This window comes from Eretmochelys imbricata, chromosome 3 (assembly GCF_965152235.1).
Source record: "Eretmochelys imbricata isolate rEreImb1 chromosome 3, rEreImb1.hap1, whole genome shotgun sequence".
In the NCBI taxonomy this organism is placed as follows: Eukaryota; Metazoa; Chordata; order Testudines; family Cheloniidae; genus Eretmochelys; species Eretmochelys imbricata.
Window position 1 is genome coordinate 76,814,312 of NC_135574.1, and position 22,250 is coordinate 76,836,561.

The 22,250-nt window shown below is 39.5% G+C and overlaps 1 protein-coding gene across 4 annotated transcripts in view; it reads right to left on the minus strand.

The window, feature by feature from the left end:
* The window catches only part of ASCC3 (activating signal cointegrator 1 complex subunit 3), a 524,193-nt gene that overhangs the window by 224,573 nt on the left and 277,370 nt on the right, over window positions 1–22,250 (minus strand). The gene's annotated exons all lie outside the window — the stretch shown is intronic.

Sequence of the window (22,250 nt, forward strand, 5' to 3'; positions counted from 1 at the left end):
TACTTTGCATTGCACAAAACAGCCTTACATGTAGCCTTAACTCGCTAACTGAGAATAGCTTTGGAGTAGAGGAATCCCAAGTGAGAAGAGAAGCTTTAAACATCCCTCAACATAGGAAGACCTCTTGTGAGGAAACTGGGTAGCCAAAATGCTTGCTTGCACTCTGAGTCAACTGTTGCCAAAACAGTCCTTTAGAAGATGTTGCTGCAGTGCCATCACAATTTAGAATATCTTTCAGACCCTAGATCTGTGAAATGCACTGTCTGCATATTTTGTATTAAATTACTAAATAAACTGGTAAATTAATGGCAATTTCTTTACCATAATTTCAAGAGACAGATACACAAACATCTACATTCACATAATAGCAAATCTGAAATTTTAATCATGCTATCAGGAAATTCTAAATTAAGAAGAATATGGAAACATAATTGGTATACACATTTCACTATCATGCACTAAGGAAAATGACCTCAATAGGCAGGGAAGAACATATACAGCTTTATTACAAAGAACTTCATTATCTTCTATAACCTTAATATAGTCATGTAGGATTTTGTACTACCATATATACGTTGTGTGTTCATGTACTGAAAGATTACATTGCTAAAAGGGTGAAGACAACAACATATATATCTTTACAAAAACAACTCAGGTAATATATACAAAAGAGACATTAGGTAGAAAGGGGGCATTTTAAAATGAAGCAAAATTAGTGTGAGAATATATAATACTACAATACAGTTGAGTAACTTTACCTATCAGTATGCAAATTCCAAACTTGCAACAACAACTAGAAAGATGTATGTTTCATAGTTTCACAGAGTTTAAGGCCAGAAGGGACCATTCGTTCATCTAGTCTGATCTCTTGTATATCAGAGACCATTACACTCTATACTGAGTTTATATCTTTGAAATCCTCCCCCTCAACTGTTATATGTTATCCCCATGAAGGTAGGGAATGAACAGGAGAATTAATAGAGTCACAGATTCCAAGACCAGACGCGACCACCCTGACAGGCCAGCGGAACCTCCTCATCCAAGACACACACACACGCACACGCACACACAGGCTGCAGAAGTTTGCCCAGAGCCTAGATTTAAGCATATGTTTTAGTGATTTAATCTCATTTTCGACTCCAAGTGATGGGGAGTCCACCATCCGTATGTTCCAGTGTTTAGTTACCCTCACAGCTGCAAAAATGAATCTTGTTTCAAGGTTGAACTTGTCTAAGTTCAATTTCCAGCCATGGGATTGAGTTATACCTTTGTCAGCAAGGTATAACTCTCCATTGTCAGTTATCTTCTGCTGTGTAAGGACCTATACACAGTGATCAAGTCAACTCTCAATCTTCTGTTCAATAAGCTGAATAAATTGAGCTCCGTACATTGTAAAGCCAACCCACATTGTAAGGCTTGTTTTCCAGCCCCTGAATCTGTTTTGTAGCCGTTCTCTGAACCCTAATATTTCCATGTCCTTCTTGAACTGTGGACACCAGATCTGGATACAGTATTTTAGTAGCTCTCTTACCATTGCTGCATACAGAGGCAAGATCAAGTCCCTACTTCTTCTAGATAGTCCACTTTTTATATATTCAAGGATTGCATAAACCATTTTTAACCATGGCATTGCAAAGAAAGCTCATGTGAATGATTATTTATGATGATCCCCAAGTCCCTGCTTTTCAAGATGGTACCTAATAGTATAGGGAATACTCAATAATGTACCCATCTATATGGCAAACTCATGGGCTCCAAATGTACAAAGTGAGCCAATTTGTGAAAATATTCTACCGATGTGATTCAAACATGTCGAAAAAAGTTATATGGGTAAGAGACTAACTCCTTCTGAGTCTCAAACAGATTGTTCTGCAAAAAATCCAAACACCTCCCTCAAATAGCTAAATAACTAAAAATCACATCTTTCCTCTCAAAATACTTGCAAACTGATAGCTAGAGGACAACATCCAAAGCAAAAATATTGTTATACTACTCAACACAGTACACAATTCCTTCTTACGGTTTGAGGTTTATTTTGTGTTATACTCAGTAGGTCAAATACTAGAAAAACAGTATTTTGCCTATGTACTTTCAGACCATTCTCCCTTAAAGCTAACAATACTGCTTTTCTTTTGCCCCACTGTACTACCTCCTTTACTTGGAGGAAGAATGTTTCAATTGTACTTGAAAATAAGGAGATTAAGTTTAACTTTATTCTTTGAGAACAACTTTCATCCTAATTCTTTAAGACCAAACTTCAAAACATTATTAATTTCTCTTGAAGGAAGTATTATTATTAAAGATTCATTCAACACTATACATATTGAAATTCACAGTCCCTGTCTCCAAGAGTTTACAATTTAAGATTGGACAAGTGAAGTCAGACCATAGGGTCAATAAGGAGATGGGATGACATGCATAACATTGTGGTTTCTTTGGTTGGTCATGCATGCTTCATTAGTTAATTATTTTATGATTCGATAATAATCCTTCATAGCATTATGGCTCTTGCAATTAGACCCCTTCATTTAACTTCAAACACTGTTGGATGGGGTAAATACCACTGATGGCTGCATACCAATTTCCTGTTGTTCACATGCCACATAATGGCATAATCTTGTTTAAATTTCTCCAAAATCGGAGTCATGCAGAGCTGTAAGGAAGAGTAGATTATGACCCTAAATATTCATTAACCATTTCAGTTTGACTTGTCAATTTATCATTTTGTGACTTATTTTCTAGAACAGCTTGGATAAACCTAAGTTAGAACTTAAAGTGATCTCACTGCACACTAAGTGGTGGGGGCCCTTGTCTGGTTTGTTGGAAAAGGTGTGTGTCTTTTTAAAGACTGGAGAGCCAGGGAGTGATTTTCTGCTGCAGCTGACCCATCCCCACTTCCAGGTGACTGGAAGAGAGGGAGGACTAGGTAGGTCTAATGCCAGGGCAGAAAAAAACAATCTTTTACCTGGACTAGGTAGAGCAGCACCCATCCTCCTACCCACTGAAGTGGTGAAACTGCAGGTTCTCTCAGGCTCCACTGTGGGCATTGTGCTAATTGCACCTTTCTCAGGGGGCTGGAAAGGAATTTTTCCCTCACTGCCAGATTGGCCAAGGGGAAGTGTTTCCCCCCATCTTCCCCACAGTGGGGTGGGGGGGGGGGGGAGGAGAGGCTTAGTTGAGGAGCAGAAACAGGGTTCTTATGACTGGTAAGGCAAGGGCCAATCCCTCACCTGCATTTGAGGGCAGGGGGTTGTGAGGTCCCAGCAGCGGGTTGTCTGGGGACCAGGATGGTTGATGTGAAGACTCATGGAAGCCTCCCAGGTACATATTGAAATTATTATGAATTACCTTTCACTGTACACTTTTATCTGCCAGGTATTCCCAACCATTTAAGAATTAAGTTGTGACCTAATTAAACACCATCCAGTGTCTCCTGTCCTTCCAGCATAGCTAGACAACAACAATTTCCTTTTATAAAAGGATCCATTTCCTACAACTCCCCATCACTCCCACCACAAACACTAAGTTCTCATATCATAGGCTTGTGTGTTGACAGGCTTCACTTAAGACCTGCAAGGTTTTGAGCATCTAAAAATGTACTTGATTTTATCATTTGTTGATTTGTTTCCTTATTTAAAAGAAGCGATATGAACATTTGAATCTATACAATGAAACAACCCAATTTGATCTGACAAAAATACCTGCAAATAATCTCGATAAGATAGCATTGAAAGCTGACAAGTAGTTCAAGTGAAGTAGGTATAAGGACTTAATTCAGGACAGGAACTGTAGCTTCAAGCCAAGTAATTTTTTGTTGGAAAAGGTGTGTGTCGGAGAGAGGGGAGGAAGCTTTAAAATTAAAAGAAAATATAGTCGTATTTGACATTTTAATGTTGGTTGCTTAAAAAGTGTCACAGATACTTTAGCTATATTTTTGTTTTATGATTTAACCACCAAATGGGTTTGTTCACTAGTTTTACATACAATTTAATCTGTTTCAGACTCAATTTTCATGTTCATTCTTGCAGCAATTTTGGAATGGCCTATTTCTAGCTCCAAAAAGGTTGTGTCCCACATGACATTTGTATAGCATTAGAATTTATTTAGTTGAAGTGTATTAAAATAAATATTTCTGCATATTTTGGCATCATATTGATAAACACGGAGTTTGTTCTTCTCATTTTTAGTAAACTCATTATCCAATAACAAGCAAAGTGTGTTGTGACTTTGTTTTCCCCTCCTCCCTAAAATTGCTACAAGCTTTGTGACACAAAAGTTTAGGACAAAAATGATTTTGTTGAGGAAAAGGACAAAGAGAAAGCTCAAGAAAGAAATCTTTAAAGTTTGGAAGGGACATCACCTGGATAAGAATATACATATAAAAAAGCTCAAGTCTGTAAGCAAGTATATATTTAAATCCAATAGACCCTGTAATTAACCAGGACCTGCCATTTGTGCTAGTTTTAATGAAGTAAGAAGAGAGAGGGATCTTAGGAAGCAAAACCAAACTACACAAACCACACTTTCCCAAATATGATTTGGGTATAATACTGTGGTAACCTTCACACATCAAAGCAGCAGCAGGAAATCAAGTTGGATGTAGCCATAAGCCAGTAACAAATAAGTGAGGGATGGTGCAGAACTAGGGGACCTGGTACACCATGCCCACTGTTGTTTACAAGTTCTTTTGGTATTTAATTATTTAGAAATAGGACATTAAAAATTAAATATTATATGTATATATTCATTCTCTGGTGTATTTTAAAGAATTGACATGTTTGTTTAATTTGGGAAAATGTTTTACCCTCTTTCCATTATTTTATTAGTCAATTTATATTCATGATTAAATAAAATAAATAGGTAAGACGTTGTAGACTGGTATGATCTTTCCTGTAGCACATCTGTTTAAACTAAAGAAAATACTTTGAAAAATTGTACTCTCTAGCCTCAACTGAAAGTACAATTATTGATTAGGTCAGAGTAGATTGCCCAGTTATTAGCAGGCTTAGTTGTATGAGAAAACCTAAGTATAAAAATTAACCTGACGCCGAAAAGAGTTAAAATAAGAATGAAAGACACATGACCTCAGTATGTGTTTTAGCTTCATCTACTCTAATTGTACTAAGGTGGAAGTCCCATCCACTCTTAAACGTAAGCGGTGGGTGTAGTGTAAGACTATAGATGGCAAAGTAAGAGTAGACAAAAGCTGATCATACAGCCTAATTGATTGAAAATTGTAAATTAGCAAATGTCAAATTACCACTCATCAGCACCCCCAACATGTGCGAGAGCATTTGTAATAAAACATAGCAGCTGACAGCAATCACATAAAAAAACCCATTGCACCATGACTGTGCAAACAGTTGTCTATTACTAATCTATGCATAAGGTATGAGAGGAAGCTGGAAAAAACACAGCAGTATACGCCACAAGGAGAAAACTCTCTTATATCCACAAACATTACGATTGGCTTATTCCTTTGTGTGAAAACTGGGACCATCAGTCCAAAACACTGAACATATCTTGACCTGGTTTATACCTGGGTAGCTTTGAGACTTGAGGATGAAGAGCAGAGAACCTCTTGCCCAAATGTGGACCCCACCTCAATTACTTCGATAAAGGCAAGAGGGTAGAGGAAAATAGACTGTTAAGTGAGGATTCCTACTTACTGTTTGTTAAGGTTCCTTCCCCACTCTGAACTCTAGGGTACAGATGTGGGGACCTGCATGAAAAACCCCCTAAGCTTATTTTTACCAGCTTAGGTTAAAACTTCCCCAAGGTACAAACTATTTTACCTTTTGTCCCTGGACTTTATTGCTGCAACAACCAAGCAAATATAACCAGGAAAGAGCCCACTTGGAAACGTCGTTCCACCCAAAATCCCCCCAAGCCCTACACCCCCTTTCCTGGGGAAGGCTTGATAAAAATCCTCACCAATTTGCATCAGAGAACACAGACCCAAACCCTGGGATCTTAAGAACAACGAAAAAGCAATCAGGTTCTTAAAAGAAGAATTTTAATTAAAGAAAAAGTAAAAGAATCACCTCTGTAAAATCAGGATGGTAAATACCTTAATCAGATTCAAAACATAGAGAAACCCTCTAGGCAAAACCTTAAGTTACAAAAAGACACAAAAACAGGAATATACATTCCATTCAGCACAGCTTATTTTATCAGCCATTTAAACAAAACAGAATCTAACGCATATCTAACTAGATCGCTTACTGACTTTTTACAGGAGTTCTGACCTGCATTCCTGCTCTGGTCCTGGCAAAAACAACACAGACTGAGAGAACCCTTTGTTTTCCCCCCCTCCAGCTTTGAAAGTATCTTGTCTCCTCATTGGAAATTTTGGTCAGGTGCCAGCGAGGTTATCTTAGCTTCTTAACCCTTTACAGGTGAAAGGGTTTTTCCTCTGGCCAGGAGGGATTTAAAGGTGTTTACCCTTCCCTTTATATTTATGACACTGTTATTTATATAGAATAATAAATGCAGATGGCACTTAAAAGGCACTTAAATATACACACCTCAATTCATAGAATACATGCAAAGTAAAACCACCATTTTTGTTATGGACACTAGAACCACTGACTGTTATAGAGTTTGTTCGGTACCAAGGTGAGAGGAACTTTAAAAATACCATAAATAAATCAAATAGAGTACACAAAATTAGAAGTGACAGATTAAAAAAAAGTTCTGACTCAAAGATCTTTTAAACCAAGGCCCTGATTCCCCACTGTATGATTCTAATTTTAAAGCAGCATGTCTCCATGGACTTCAAAAGATTTATGATCAAATCTAGACTCTAATCCTCTCCCAGTGATTACTACCTTAATTTTCTGTGCACTAATACAGAAGCCAATCCTGGATTCCCATCAGGTTTAAAGTCTTCCAATTCCTGCCAATGACATTCAATCTCCAGCACTTCTGGCATCAGGGCACCCACCAGACTGGCCAACACATCAGACTATATATCTTTATTTTACCAATTAGACTCTTTTGCAAGGACCTTTGTCAACCCTATCAAAGTTTATGTCTAACTAGGAAATTTCAATTTAACTTCTTTAGCGGTCTTATTTCCTGTACTGCTCTAGTTATTTCTGGCTCTTTATGGACAATACAGTACTTTAATACCTATGCTTCATGGGCTCATGTGTATGTTACCCAGAATCTCAGCTGGGTTATTATGGAAATTCACAATTTGGCAAAACAATCCCATAAAAATAAAAAACTTACCTATTGTGACATTGGCTTTTGTTATTCACTGTTCCCTGATATTAATTCCTCTTCCACATCTCAAACAAATTCTAAGCAGCTTGCGATCAAGAAATGACTCTGAACATTTCTTGCTTATGTTTTCATTTTAAGGTTAACTCAAATGATAAATAGTTTAACAGTATGTAAATTGGAAGGAAAGTACTGACTATTAACAAGGAAATATTACAAATGTACACCCCATGCTCATATTGGGAAGATGCAGAAGCCAGGATCCATGTGTTCCTTACTCTTATAGTAACATACAATATTCTCATGGCCTTGAATCAATTTTCTTTTCTTTTCTTTTTTTTTCCCTACTTTTTGCGTATACCAGTTCTGATTATTAAAGTTGCAAATGTTTTTATCATTACACTAAAATACATTCATATATATATAGCTATGGTTAGTAAAATTAATCTAATTTACGCTTTTGGAGTTTAACCCTTATTACAGGTGCAATTGATAGTATTGTATATTTTTAAGGGTACCTGCTACTTCCACTATATGATCCTGTTTTCAGTCGCTTATAACCTCACCAAACTTTAACCACTTGGGCTGAAATTCTCCATGCTGGATGTCTGCCACAGGCTTAATTTTTTTCAGAACTTCAGCCAAAACTGTTTAGCCATTTCCAAAAATGAAGCTAGGGAAAAATCTGTTGCTTTGCCTATGTTAAAAAAAAAAAAAAAAAAACATTTCTGGTGGCATTTTCTTTGTGAAGCTCTAGTGCTAACATTCTTTGGAGCAGGGAACTGAAATTTGGCAGGGGTGTGGGCTTTCGCCATCGCCATGAAAATCTATCCAGATTTGGCCAAGTAATAAAACCAGAAAAAATGTGGTGTAAACAGTCTCAGTAGAGACTTTCTAGACCAGTGGTTTTCTACTTTCTTCATTTGTGGACCTCTAACCAATTTCAAATGGAGATGTGGACCCCTTTGGAAATCTTAGACATAGTCTGCGGATCCCCCAGGGTCCACAGACCACAGACTGAAAACCACTGAGCTAGAGCTTCACAGCTAACCACCAGAAGATTCCATCTGTACTGCGCATGATCCAGTCTGGAGCTTAGCAGGATCTCTAGGATGCTACAGGATGGGCACTGGAACTGACTGCAGCAATCCCATCTCTCCTCGACTCTCGGATGATACCCCACCTTCCCCCATTCGCTGGGCCCAGGCAGCATGGAAGAAGAGGCTGCTTGATTTGAACACAGAGGGGAGAAAAGATGGACTGGGGTGAGATGGAGGGGAAAAGCATGGAGTAAGATTGGGAAAAGGAACTTGTGGGGGGGAGACTGGAACTTGAGGCTGACAGGGTAGAGAAAGGGAAACTGGGGTTGGGAGCTTAAGTGCATGACTGAGACTGTCTGAGCAATTAGAGTGGCAGACAAGGGATGACAAGAAGGTGGTAGGAGGGAAGGGGAGACATCTGATGAGAAGCCAAGTTGTGGAGGGAGAATTAGGACTGGCTGGAGACAAGGAGCGGAAGGCATACCTCCTGAGATGGGACAAAGAGCTGGGGGGCAGAGAGAATAAGGAGGCTGAGGAGAAGAAACCGGATGTATGCAGGACTGGGACCATGAGTAAGTGGGGATAGGCTAGGATGGAGGGACTAGGAAGGCGATAGTAGGATTTGCTGGGAAGGAGACTGGGATGAGGAACCAAGGTTGGAAAAGAGACAGGACTGGGACAAAAACAGGTTAAAGGGGATGGGGCAGTAGGGATTAAGGTTGGGGTCTGACAACTAGAGCACGCCTCTCCAGAACCTGGAATGAAAGACCAGATGAATCAGAGTTAAGTATTTTCCATAGGAATTCCGCCTCATTTGTTGAGGAACAAGGCAGGGGATTTCAAAGAGAGAAAGTTAAGGCAGTTAAATGGGGCCCTGGAGAACTGGATTCCCACTGGATTAAACCAAACTTTTCACAAGTAGTCACTAATTGTGAGTTCCTCATTTTGTGGGTGCCTGACTTGAGACTCTGGTGTCTGATTTGCAGAAGTACTGAGTATTCAAAGCTGCAACTGAAGTCAATGGGAGCTGTACTCTGAGCAGCTGTATAATGTTAGGAATTCTCCAACTAGGGTATCCAAAATTTGTGGAAACTTTTGACCCTAATCTCTCTGTGTTTCAGGTTCCCCATCTATAAAATGCTGCCAGTAATCCTCTATCATTTCACAGGATATTGCAAAAATAAATTAATGTATATTTGTGAAGCACTGAGGTACTCTTCTGATGAGCATCCTAGAAAAGCCCATGAGGAAATTAGTAATTCTGCCTTCAGATCAAGGTTTGAATAGTGTGGAGTAAATAATGCACTGGGCCATACATTGAACGAGGCAAAAACAAAAGGTTCAATAGCTAACATAAGAATGGCTCTACTGGGTCAGACCAAAGGTCCATCTAACCCAATATCCCGTCTTTCGACAGTGGCCAGTGCCAGGTGCCCCTGAGGGAATGAACAGAAAAGGTAATCATCAAGTGATCCATCCCCTGTCGCTCATTCCCAGCTTCTGGCAAACAGAGGCTAGGGACACCATTCCTGCCCATCCTGGCTACTAGCCATTGATGGACCTATCCTCCATGAATTTATCTAGTTCTTTTTTGAATCCTGTTATGGTCTTGGCCTTCACAACATCCTCCAGCAAGGAGTGCCACAGGTTGTCTGTGTGGTGTGTGAAGAAATACTTCCTTTTATTTGTTTCATTATGTGAGCACTGTCCATCTTATGCACTGAATGAGGCAGTGGCCCTGTGGAAAACATACCACATTCATTATCTTGGAAACATATTTGAAACTATTTTTATATAGCTGTTGTACAGTTTCTATTAGAAGCATCATCATATGAGATATCATATTACAGCAAACGTTCAACTCAAGAGACCTTGTTCAGTCAAACTGTAATAAAAGGAAAGCAAGTATGTGCAGAATTACCCTTTGTTTGGAAATCTTTCTACAATACTTATGTATTTAACTTTTAAGAATCACCTTTTCTGTATGAAATTCAATCCCAGGCATGCTCACCAAATAATTCACATTTGAGTTTTATGATGGCCTATTCTACGACCAGACTCTTAAGCAATTTAAAATGCTGGTGCAATTGCTGAAAGTGAACATAAGATCTCTGCATTCTTTTTCTGTAGAATGGGCATCAAATTTGAGCAATAAAAATAGGACAGCTTTATTAGCTAACTACAGGCTCACAGTACTATGATTAATGCTAGAGCTGACAACTGATTACTTTTAATCCTTGTACATTATCAAATGTGATTGTAAAAATCAGCTTTGATTAACTGTCACTATACAAAGTCCTCACAAAATATGTGTATTTCTTCAACAAACAGGGTAAGCATTTGCCAGCTATTTTGTGGAAATAGCAACATAGTCCTAGCTATGTCAGAGAATGTTATATTTCATTGGCTAACCTCTGTGCATTAAATTATGCAAATAAGTTAGGGAAAGTAATTTAGAATAGAGAAGTGGTTCCACAGCTACAAGCTGTGTAATTAGATCTGTACTCTGCAGTACAAAGCTAGCTCTGGCGTCTAGTGCTGAGAGTCCGTGTAGCTCTTCTCATGAAACCTAGGCTTTCAATGACAAAATACGCCAAGTAAGCACAAAGCTAATGTCCCTAGGTTAATACTGCAAAATTTTGTACCGAGTATGTGAAAAAAAAAAAACACTTTTACTGAAGATTGCTTAAGCTTCACAATTATGTATGCTTAAGCCTCAAAAACCTTATATTGTACATGTTGTAGTTTCCCTATAACAAGTAGCAGTACTTTACCAAAGTACTGAAAAGTGTATTTGTCAGGGTTCCCTCCCCACTCTGAACTCTAGGGTACAGGTGTGGGGACTGCATGACAGACCCCCTAAGCTTATTTCTACCAGCTTAGGTTAAAAACTCCCCAAGACACAAATTTTCCCTTATACCTTGGATTAGGTAACGCTGCCACCACCAAGTGATTTAGACAAACTCAGGGAAAGAACCACTTGGAGTTCCTACTCCCCCCTAATATCCCCCTAAGATCCTGCACCCCCTTTTCTGGGGAGGCTTGAGAATAAACAAGATGAGCACAGACCAACCTTGAGTTTTTTTAGGACACACACAGGATTTTTGATTACTAGAAAGAAAAAGGGTAAAAGAAGCATCTCTGTAAAATTAGAATGGAAGATAATCTTATAGGGCAATCTGATTCAAAAACACAGAGGATTTCCATCTGCGCCAAAATTTAAAGTTACAAAAAGAAAAACCAGGAATACACCCTTCCTCTCAGCACAGAGAAAATCACAAGCCAAAACAAAAATAAGCTAATGCATTCCTTTGCTAGTACTTACTAATTCTAATGGAGTTGGATTGCTTGCTTTCTTGATCTGTGTCCTGCAAGCACACAGAACAGACCGATCAAAACCTTCCCACCGACCCACCCCAGATTTGAAAGTATCCTGTGCCCTTATTGGTCCTTTTGCTCAGGTGCCAGCCAGGTTACCTGACCTTCTTAACCCTTTATAGGTAAAAGGATTTTGTTCCTCTGGCCAGGAGGGATTTTATAGTACTGTATACAGGAAGGTTGTTACCCTTCCCTTTATATTTATGACAGTATTATTCACGGTATGTGAGAAATAACACAGTGAACATCATTAACACTAAGCATGGGACTACTCACACAAGCAAGTTTGCAGGACTGGTTACTATATTTCAGTCATTAAACTAAAATTATAAGCATAATAAATGCATTTTATAAATATCTCAAACTATATAGTGTAACTGATACCTGTTGATAGTAATGACAGAAACAAAGATGATTGGAGGAAGTTTCCATGAAATGCTAAAATCCTATATTATATATATTCACATACTTTATCCAATAAGAAACTTTATTTTCAGCCTTCTATTGTTGGGCATAACTAGGTGAGCTGAAAAAGGTGGTGCGGAGCTGCAAGTACAGTATACATTCCCACTTCCCTAGCCCACAAGCTGATCATGTTTTCAAAGTGAAAAACTGGGAAATGTGGGTGGGGCTGTAACAGGGAAGGTTTTGATGAAGGATAAGGGAAGCTGGTGGGAAAGTGGAAAGAAAATGGGGCTTCCTCTTTCCTCTCTTACCCTTACTAAAATTTAGTAACTTATGAAGGTCTGATTAGAACGGAAAGATTTATTAAAGGAATAGAAACACATCACACTCTCATTCCATCTGTAATGTGTGCTGCAGCTTTCTCTTTTTGAATTTATTTCTTAATCCTCATTTTCTATTTGACTCTCAGTCTTTTACTTATAGAACTCAATGTCAAGTCTTAACCCTTTAAACACAGAAGAATATGGAGGTGGGGTGGAAGCGAAGTAGGCTCTATATCTTATCTAAGCAAGAAGAAAATTCCAAAATACAAATATATTTTCCAACCATTTTATTAACAATTAAACTACCTCAGATTTCAGGGAATATTTCTTGTAAACTAAATTTGAATTAAGCTCCTATTTTTAAAAGGCATCTAGAAAACTGATGAATTGACAAACGAGCATACAAGCTAGAGGTAATGGCATATATTCCATACAACTTTTTTGGTCTTTAGAGCATAAAATCTTGGCAAATTAGAAAGCAGGCTACACTTACTCTTCGTGTCCAATTAAAAGATGGAAATCTTCCTTCAAACGGTCTTACTGACTTATGTTTTTTAGTTTGCTGATCACTCAACAGCTCTCTTTACATACATATGTAAATTAAAGAAAAACTGTCTCCAAGATTTGCTGAAATAGAACAGAGGTACGCAATCACAGTCCTATTTTAAAGGAAAAGATTACCCATCAATAATAGTGAAGTAATCCACAATGCCCCATCAGATATGTTATAATCCATTTTTAATTCTTATATATCACCATTCACTGGTGTCTCCTGCAAATGTTGACTCAATAGTTTTAAAAAAAAAAAATCCACTGCTGATCATTCCTGCTTAAACAAAATGAACTGAGATTTCTGAGTGTGTGCCCATCCACAGGGGAACCGACTGAACACACTTCATCGTTAGCATAATGCATATTTATTTAATCCTATTTCTGTTGATATTTGATACATTTTAAATTTCTCTTTCATTTATAATTCCTCATCAGTTAAAACAGCCTCTAGAAAGAGTAGCAACATATCCATTGGGTAGGAAATTTCTAGTTAATATATACGTACGATTAGGGAAGGGGTAAAGTTATTGTGCATGTACAGCATATAGAATTTTAATCATCCAAAGGAAAAATAAATTAAAAAAATCTGTTAACATCAACAACTGAAGTATTAACAAAAAAGTCTGAAATACAGTAAGTAGTGGAATTCATTTATTTTCATAGTTACTAATCCAAGGAGAGCTTTTATATTGTCCTGATGTAATTTATATTTGTACACCCTTGAGTTTGAAAACAGCATGCATTATGATTAACTATTTGTATTACTGTAATTCATAAAGACCTCTTTCAGGAGTAGAATTTCATTGTGTTAAGCACTGTACAAAAAACACTTATGAAAAGCCTGCCTCTGCCCCCAAAGAACTTATGATCCATTTAACTACAGAACACAACACCTGAACAAAAAAACCGAGGAAGGATGAGGAAACAGTAGAAAAAGCATGTATTAATAAATTAGCTATGACTTGCTATTTGCCTAATACACAGGTTAGCTTTGCCCCAGTGAACAGACTGAAAAATTCATTTCTTAAATACAATAAAATAATGTGGACTCAAATCCAATATCCAAAAAACATACTAGAATTGCTACCACCCTAGGTAGCTCTGTATTCACACCCTACACACTACTGCAATAATTTTTATACAAAATATGCCTCATGAGGTATTATTTGAAGACTAGTAACACACTGATCAATAATTTAAAATACATGTATCCATGCTGTACGCCAAATTATGGATACTCACTAATTTCATGCTTTAAAATCTGTGACTAAAGACATTTAAACCAGGTGTCTCATGAGGAGTTGATAAACAGGGTTTCTCCAGACAAAGAAGAGAGGCTGACACCTCAAACCAGGCATGGCCCAAATTCAATGGACTATTAATTTGTATAGGAGATTACAGCAGGGAGAGAGAATTTGCACAGTAGAAACCACCAGTAAGGAGGGAACAACAAGGGACCCTTATCTTCCAGACTTCATGGCTCCTTTTACTCATCATGAACTAATTAACTTTATCTGGGAGTACCCTTCAAATGAATGCATTTCAATGTTCATTGGACTGTAAAAGAGAGGGGGCAAAGAACCCCAAGTTATCTTTCACTTACGATGACAGAGGAACCAAGCACTCTGGATTTTGCGGGAGGTCAGTCACCTTTCTGGAAGGAGATATGGTAAGAAACTTACCTTGAACCAAGACTGTAGTTTTGTTAAGTGTTAGTCACTAGAAAGCGCTGTTCACTTTTCTTTGCTTGTAACCATTTCTGACTTTACACCTTACACTTGAATTCATTTAAAATCCTCTCCCTTTTTGTTAATAAACTTGTTTCACCTTTAATCTAAACCAATCCAGTGCTCTATTTGAAGTCATTGTTAACTCCAGTTAAAGCAACAAAACTGCTGTGTTTTTATCCCTTTAAAAGAGCATCCGACCTTATGTTCCAGGATACGGCTGGACATTTCAGGACAGATGGATTTGGGGAAATTTAGGACTGGAGGTGTGTTGTGGCCACTTGGCTAGTAGTAACCAAGGATGATGGAAACCAAAGTGGCCATGGTGTAACGAACAGCATGCTGGAGTAAAAGTTGCTGAATTAGGTCTGTTTATCCATACAGACACTCAGTGCATGCTTGTACGCTGGCTGGGAGAATCCAGTCAGGGATCTACACCACAGAGCATTTTAAGGCATACAGGGTGACAGAACAAGCGGTGACAATCTCTCACTGGTCTGAGTTGCACCGCAAAACATGCCAATTGTCTAGTTCATTTTTTATCTGGAGAAGATAAAAAGAAGAAGAAGAATTTTATCCAATACACCGCTACAGACTAGGGGCCGAATGGCTAGGCAGCAGTTCTGCGGAAAAGGACCTAGGGATGACAGTGGATGAGAAGCTGGATATGAGTCAGCAGTGTGCCCTTGTTGCCAAGAAGGCCAATGGCATTTTGGGATGTATAAGTAGGGGCATAGCGAGCAGATCGAGGGACGTGATCGTTCCCCTCTATTCAACATTGGTGAGGCCTCATCTGGAGTACTGTGTCCAGTTTTGGGCCCCACACTACAAGAAGGATGTGGAGAAATTGGAGAGAGTCCAGCGAAGGGCAACAAAAATGATTAGGGGTCTACAACACATGACTTATGAGGAGAGGCTGAGGGAGTTGGGATTGTTTAGTCTGCAGAAGAGAGGAATGAGGGGGGATTTGATAGCTGCTTTCAACTACCTGAAAGGGGGTTCCAAAGAGGATGGCTCTAGACTGTTCTCAATGGTAGCAGATGACAGAACGAGGAGTAATGGTCTCAAGTTGCAGTGGGGGAGGTTTAGATTGGATATTAGGAAAAACTTTTTCACTATGAGGGTGGTGAAACACTGGAATGTGTTACCTAGGGAGGTGGTAGAATCTCCTTCCTTAGAGGTTTTTAAGGTCAGGCTTGACAAAGCCCTGGTTGGGATGATTTAACTGGGAATTGGTCCTGCTTCGAGGAAGGGGTTGGACTTGATGACCTTCTGGGGTCCCTTCCAACCCTGATATTCTATGATTCTATGAAGTGTTAATATAAATGCAGACTTAGAAGACCTTATTAGAGAGGACCCATATTGTACAGTGATGCTGAATCATGGTCTTTCAAAAACTTAGAAGAAATATGTAACTTACCCTGTGCTTTGGAACCTAATTGTAAACAGATACCTAACTCTCTTACCCTGATGCTCCATTTACCAACTTAAAGCTTCAAGATGGTAAATTTCATAATGAATTCTGAAACAATCAAATCTAGTTTCAAAACTATACACAGATCTACCAAAAAGTAAATTACTCTTTGGAAGCAATTTAAAAGCTTAAGAGGAAAAAAGGAACACTTGGAGTACAAACTGAATCTATAACATTGGTCAAGATTTAAAATTGCCCAAATGCTTTTAGTCAAATGAGATAAAAATATAATACAGTTTAAATATTTCATAAGGTGTGCTGGACTCTTCTGCAATGTAATAGGACCAGAATATGATGGTCCAGTACTGATTAGAGGAGTATGAGAACAGTGGGGTTTGTATTACGTATATTCTTTGATCATGCCACATGTACCAAAGGCTAACTGATGCTATTGACAAGAAGTAAGCTAGCAGACTCCCTGTCAATGACAAGCATCTCAATATTACATGATTTATATCCTTGACACCTCCTCCTGCCATACATTTTGAAATGGCTGTTAGTTAGAAAATATGGCTGAAATTGCCTGTAACATACAATTTACATGTCATATAGAAGCTTGCCCCAATTCACAGCTATATGCTATAACGAATATTTTAAAAAAATCTATAACAGTGGTTCTCAATCAGGGGTGAGAGTACCCCAGGGAGTACACAGGGGTTTTCCAGGGGGGTACATCAACTCATTTAGATATTTGCCCAGTTTTACAACAGGCTACATAAAAAGCACTTACGAAGTCAGTACACAGTAAAATTTCATACATACAATCACTTGTTTATACTGCTCTATATACTATACACAGATATGTAAGTACAATATTTATATTCCAATTTTTTTTTGTGGTTATATGGTAAAAATGATGAAGTAAGCAATTCAGTAACAGTGTGCTATGACACTTTTTTAATGTCTGATTTTGTAAGTAAGTAATTTTTAAGTGAGGTGTAAACTTGGGGATATGCAAGACAAAGACTCCTGAAAGGGGTAGAGTAGTCTGGAAAGGTTGAGTGCCACTTATCTAGAACACTTCACTTTCCTCTCCCAGAGGTGCAGATGGGAGATATCAGACTGTCCCCACTTCAATAATGCAAATACATCTTTGCAAAAAGGTCTTATTTGGCTTGGCAACTGAGGTGCTGCAACTGTTGCTTATTAAGCTCTCCTTGATTGTCTCATTGTTACCTTGTGTTCCCCCCATCTGTTTCTTGTATCTAGCTGTTGTGTTTCACTTTATACACAGATTGTAAATTCTTTGGAACAGGGACTGTCTTTCTGTTAAGCATCTGTATAGTGCTTTGCACACTACTGGAGCCTTTATCATGGCTCCTAGGTGCAACTGTAATACAAATAATTTATTGGGAAAAATTAGCCAATGGGTTCTTAGAGAGACAAGGTGGTTGAGGTAATTTCTTTCATTAGACCAACTTCTGTTGGTGAAAGAGACAAGCTTTTAAGCTATACAGAGCTCTTCTTCAGGTTTGGGCTCTCCAAGAGCTGGTTTACTATGCTCAGTTACCTATTATTACCAGTTATTCTCGGAGTCCTACACTCTGGGGGAACTCTCGGCAGCAGCAGTTCCAAGTCCAGCAACAAGCCAAGCAGAACTTTGTGACTTGGGCTACCCATGGGTTGAACAGCTGTATCACGGAGCTCCTGCTTCCACCAGCCCCTTCTTAGAGGTAGAAAGTAATGTGATCCCTTTTCTTCTCAAGGCCAGATGGTCTCTTGGTCAGAGCTGATGTCCATTCCTTGCCCTGGGGATTCAAGTGACTTAAGAGTTTCCTGAAGTGGTGGGTCTGACATTTCCAGGGTAGCAGTCACAGGCCTGGGTATCTCACCTGAATACAGCTATTTTTGGCTCTTTCTCCTTTGGCTGCCACATCCTCAGGGTAACCTGACCAGATAGCAGGCTTCCTCTTTCAGAGCCTGCTCTCCCAGTCTGCTAAGGCAGTGGTTCTCAAATTTTTTTACTGGTGACCCCTCTCACATAGCAAGCCTCTGAGTGTGACCCCCCTTATAAATTAAATACATGTTTTAATATATTTAATGCCATTATAAATGCTGGAGGCAAAGTGGGGTTTGGGGTGGAGGCTGACAGCTCACGACCCCCTATGTAATAGCCTCATGACCCCCTGAGGGGCCCCAGTTTGAAAAGCCCCTGTGCTACGGGATCCCCTTTCACCTCCTGAGCTTCCTTCTTTGGAAAATGAGGTTTGGCTTTCCCTAGCACATCCTCCAAGGACACTCTAGGGGTATAAGAGGCATAGAGGACGGATGTTAGCATAGCAAAGCGTTTGGTCCAATACCTGATAAACAGCAGGAAGGGGGGTGAGGGGAAGCAAAAACAAAAAGAGAAAACAAGCTTTAATAATGTGTGTGGGGAAATTACTCCACCCAAACATGGTGGAAACTTTCAAATTTAATTCCTCTGTGCCTCAGTTCCCCATCTGTGAAACAGGGTAATACCTCCTCACATCACAGGGGTGTTGTGAAGGTAAATTCAATAATATCTGCAAAGTCACTCAGATACTATAGTGATGAGTACCACAGAAAAGCCCCTGAGAAAATTAGTAAGTCTGTCTTCAGAGCCGAACAGTGTACAATAAATAAGGCATTTCAGCCTTAGGTTGATAATTAGGTTCTTATATAAAAGTACAATAGCTGAAAAGTATGTTTTATTTACCACAGTTTCATGCTTTGGACAATAATCTCTCCACAAACATAAAGCTTTTATTTTTTGACAAGTTTTAAATTCCTCTTTCTTCTTTGCTCATGTCATGTGATTTCATCTGACATTTTACTTCTTTTAGAGACAAACTGCTCTTACACATTTTGAAAGCAAAGCCCGTCAAAGCAACAGTTCTATTGCACCAAGCAACTAACCTAATTTCTGCTCATTTAAATTCTCATATTATCTGTCAAGAGAAAATCAAATATTTAACAGTAATAACGCATATTTAAACATACTGGGCTTGATTCGGTCTCATGGAAGCAGTTGCATTCCCGATTCCTAGTGAGGACTCACCCACAGCAGACTGAATAGATGGCAGTTTTACCACCATCTTCTGACAGAAGAGGGCAGCTTTCAACTCAGATCTGCCGGCTGCCCAGGTTGGGTTGTAAATCAGTACATTAACGGACAGCCCAGTCCCTGTCCCTTCCCTCTTTGCAGTCTGGGCTGGCTGACGCATGGTCGCTACCTAGAGCAAGGTTAGTGGTCAACTTGTGCCCTATTCCAGTCAGATCATCTACCACAAGGCACTCACAGTCTGTGCTTCGCTGGTGAAAGCCAGACTGAATCCTGCCTTCTGCGTCAAAAGCAATTAAAATAACTATTATTATTATACAGCAACAAAACAAGCCACAGCCCTTGACAGAACAAACAGAAAGACAAGCCTTGGGCAAGTTTTTCAAAAGCGGCTAGTAATTTTGAGTGCCTCAATTTCTGAGTTCTCAACCTGAGTCAACTTAAAGATGTCTGATTTCCAGACAGTGCTGAGCATGCACCCTCTGAAAACTAGGCCCCATTAAATTGTGTCAAGTTAAACACCAATACAACTGAAGCATTGAAAAAAACAGTAGTCACTTTCGAAAATATTTGCCAAACCCCTTGCCCTAAAAATCTTGTCTTGTTTTAGACATTACATGCTGAGCATGGGTAAAACACTAAAGAGGAGATGAAGTAAAGAACAACAAATAAGAATACACAATTTGGTTTGGTATATGAATTACTAGAAGATACCATCAAGATTTTTAAAAATATTTTTGTGTTATTTATTATGAATTGTTACAAAGAAAGTGAATGGACCCTGTAGATCAACAAATTTGGACTATTTCAGACTAAACTGGTGATGGGAAAAACAGAGAAGAAATGAATTTCAAAGGAATTCAGGGAATTCCTTCCCTGAAAATACGCTCATCAGCCTTCTCCCAAATCAAAGTGGTTCCAATTCAGATTCCTTCACTGATTACAAGTGCAGAAGTATGGCATATTAAGAGGTGGTATTCACAAAGACAGGTCTCACATAATTTATCATGTTTCAGAGTAACAGCCATGTTAGTCTGTATTTGCAAAAAGAAAAGGAATACTTGTGGCACCTTAGAGACTAACATGTTACAGGTTAAAACCAACACCACAAATTCCATGAGAAAACCAAAAGGAAGCTAATGCAGACTATTTAGCTCTGGTATAATATTCTCTTGACATAGATAACATGGTCAATATTCAGGTTTCAGAGTAGCAGCCGTGTTAGTCTGTATCTGCAAAAAGAAAAGGAGTACTTGTGGCACCGTAGAGACTAAAATGTATTTAAATGTATATAAATGTGTTAGTCTCTAAGGTGCCACAAGTACTCCTTTTCTTTTTATGGTCAATATGTGAAAGAAAAAGCCTCACTCAGCCTTCCAACCAGACACAAAGGGAAAATGTCCTGGTCACCACTGTTAACTAATCATCTATAAGCAGTTGTGCATCTAATAAAACATAGTTTATGGACTTCAGTGAAAAATGACAGTCACATTCCCGGACTCAAGTAGTGGATATAATTTGTGCCATATCTTCATGCTCTTTCCGCTAACCTAACAGCACCACCTCAGTCCTATCTGTAGGGCCCTACCAAAATCACGGTCCATTCTGGTCAATTTCACAGAGGGTTTTAAAATTGGTCATTTCAGGATGTTGTAACTGTTGGGGTCTTGAACCAAAATGGGATCAGGGGAGGGGTGGGGGGGTTGCAAACGTGTTGCAGGGGGGATTCCAAGATATCCACCTCCACCAACCTCCTCTAACTGCAGGAAGCTCGGAGTGAGGGTGGCAAAGATCTCCATGCTGCTGCTGGGGGCTTCTAGCTGCTACTCCTGGCCAGTGACAGATTAAGGAAAGGCCCCTCAGCCAAACTTGGGGCCCCAGCCCCAGAAGCCACCCAAGGGTGGAAGCCCTGACTGGGTCACCCGAGCCCCGGCAGGAGCCCTGGGGGAAGAAGTCTCGAGCCCAGGCAGCCTCGAGCCTGGACTTCCCCAAGCCCCAGCTTGGGGGCAAGCCCTAAGCCCAGGCTGTCCCAGCTGGGGAGGCAGAAGCCCCGAACCAGGACTGCCCTGAACCCAGCTGGAGCAGCAGGGGCTGAAGCCCCGAGCCCCGGCTGGAGTGGAGGGAGGGGCGGAAGCCCCAAGCCCCAGCAAGAGCCACCATGGGAGGATGCCTCGAGCTTGATGCCTGGAGCTGTGGCAGGAGCCACAAAGTGGGGGGCTGAAGCCCAGAGCCTGGGAGAGATCAGATTTCACGGGGGAAAGATATTTTTCATGGACCGTGAAATTGGTAGGGCTTTACCTATATGTATTGAGCCTCAGCTAGCTGATTCACACCCATGACTATGTCTCCACTATACATCAGGTCAACCTGTACACCAAAACTAATCTTGTTTTAACCCCTCCACCTCCCACATACAAGATGCACAAACACAGATTTTGTTTGGGATCAAGAAGTATCTTACACTTGAAATGAGGTGCAAAGAGCATAGCTTTGCTGTAAGTTTATTTTCTTACTTCTCTTTTCTTACAGTACTTCCTGCGGAGGAAGTGAGCCATAAGGAAGGATCTGCATACGTCATATTCTGGTAAACTTTAAATGTGAGCAGAACAGGCTTTTACTCTCTGTCACTTTTGTCAGTGTCTTATTTATCTTAATGTCCATTCTCAAAAAAAGAAAAAGAAAAGAAAAAAAAAAGCATGTTTTAAGTACTACAGAAATATTACTTTTGCAGCTACTGTCTTCATAAATAAATAAAACAGTATTACAGGCATATTGCATTCACTGTATGTGAAAAATTACATAAGTACATGGAATAAAGGAAAATAAATGTTTAGAACCCAGGGAGCTTGTGGTTAAATCCTGGCCCATTAAAGTCAATAACAAAAGTCCCTTTGAGTTCAGTGGAGCCAAGATTTCTCCCACAATCGCTATGAAGTGCTGAACACCTTTAACTGTGAAGGTGTACCACAGCTTCCAGAAAGTGCTCAGTCCCTCTCAGGACTGGGGCCCAAGATAGCATTTCAGGATGTATCTACACTGTACTTAGATACCCACAGCTGGCCTGTGTCACGCTAAAGGGCTCAGGCTAAGGAGCTGTTTAAT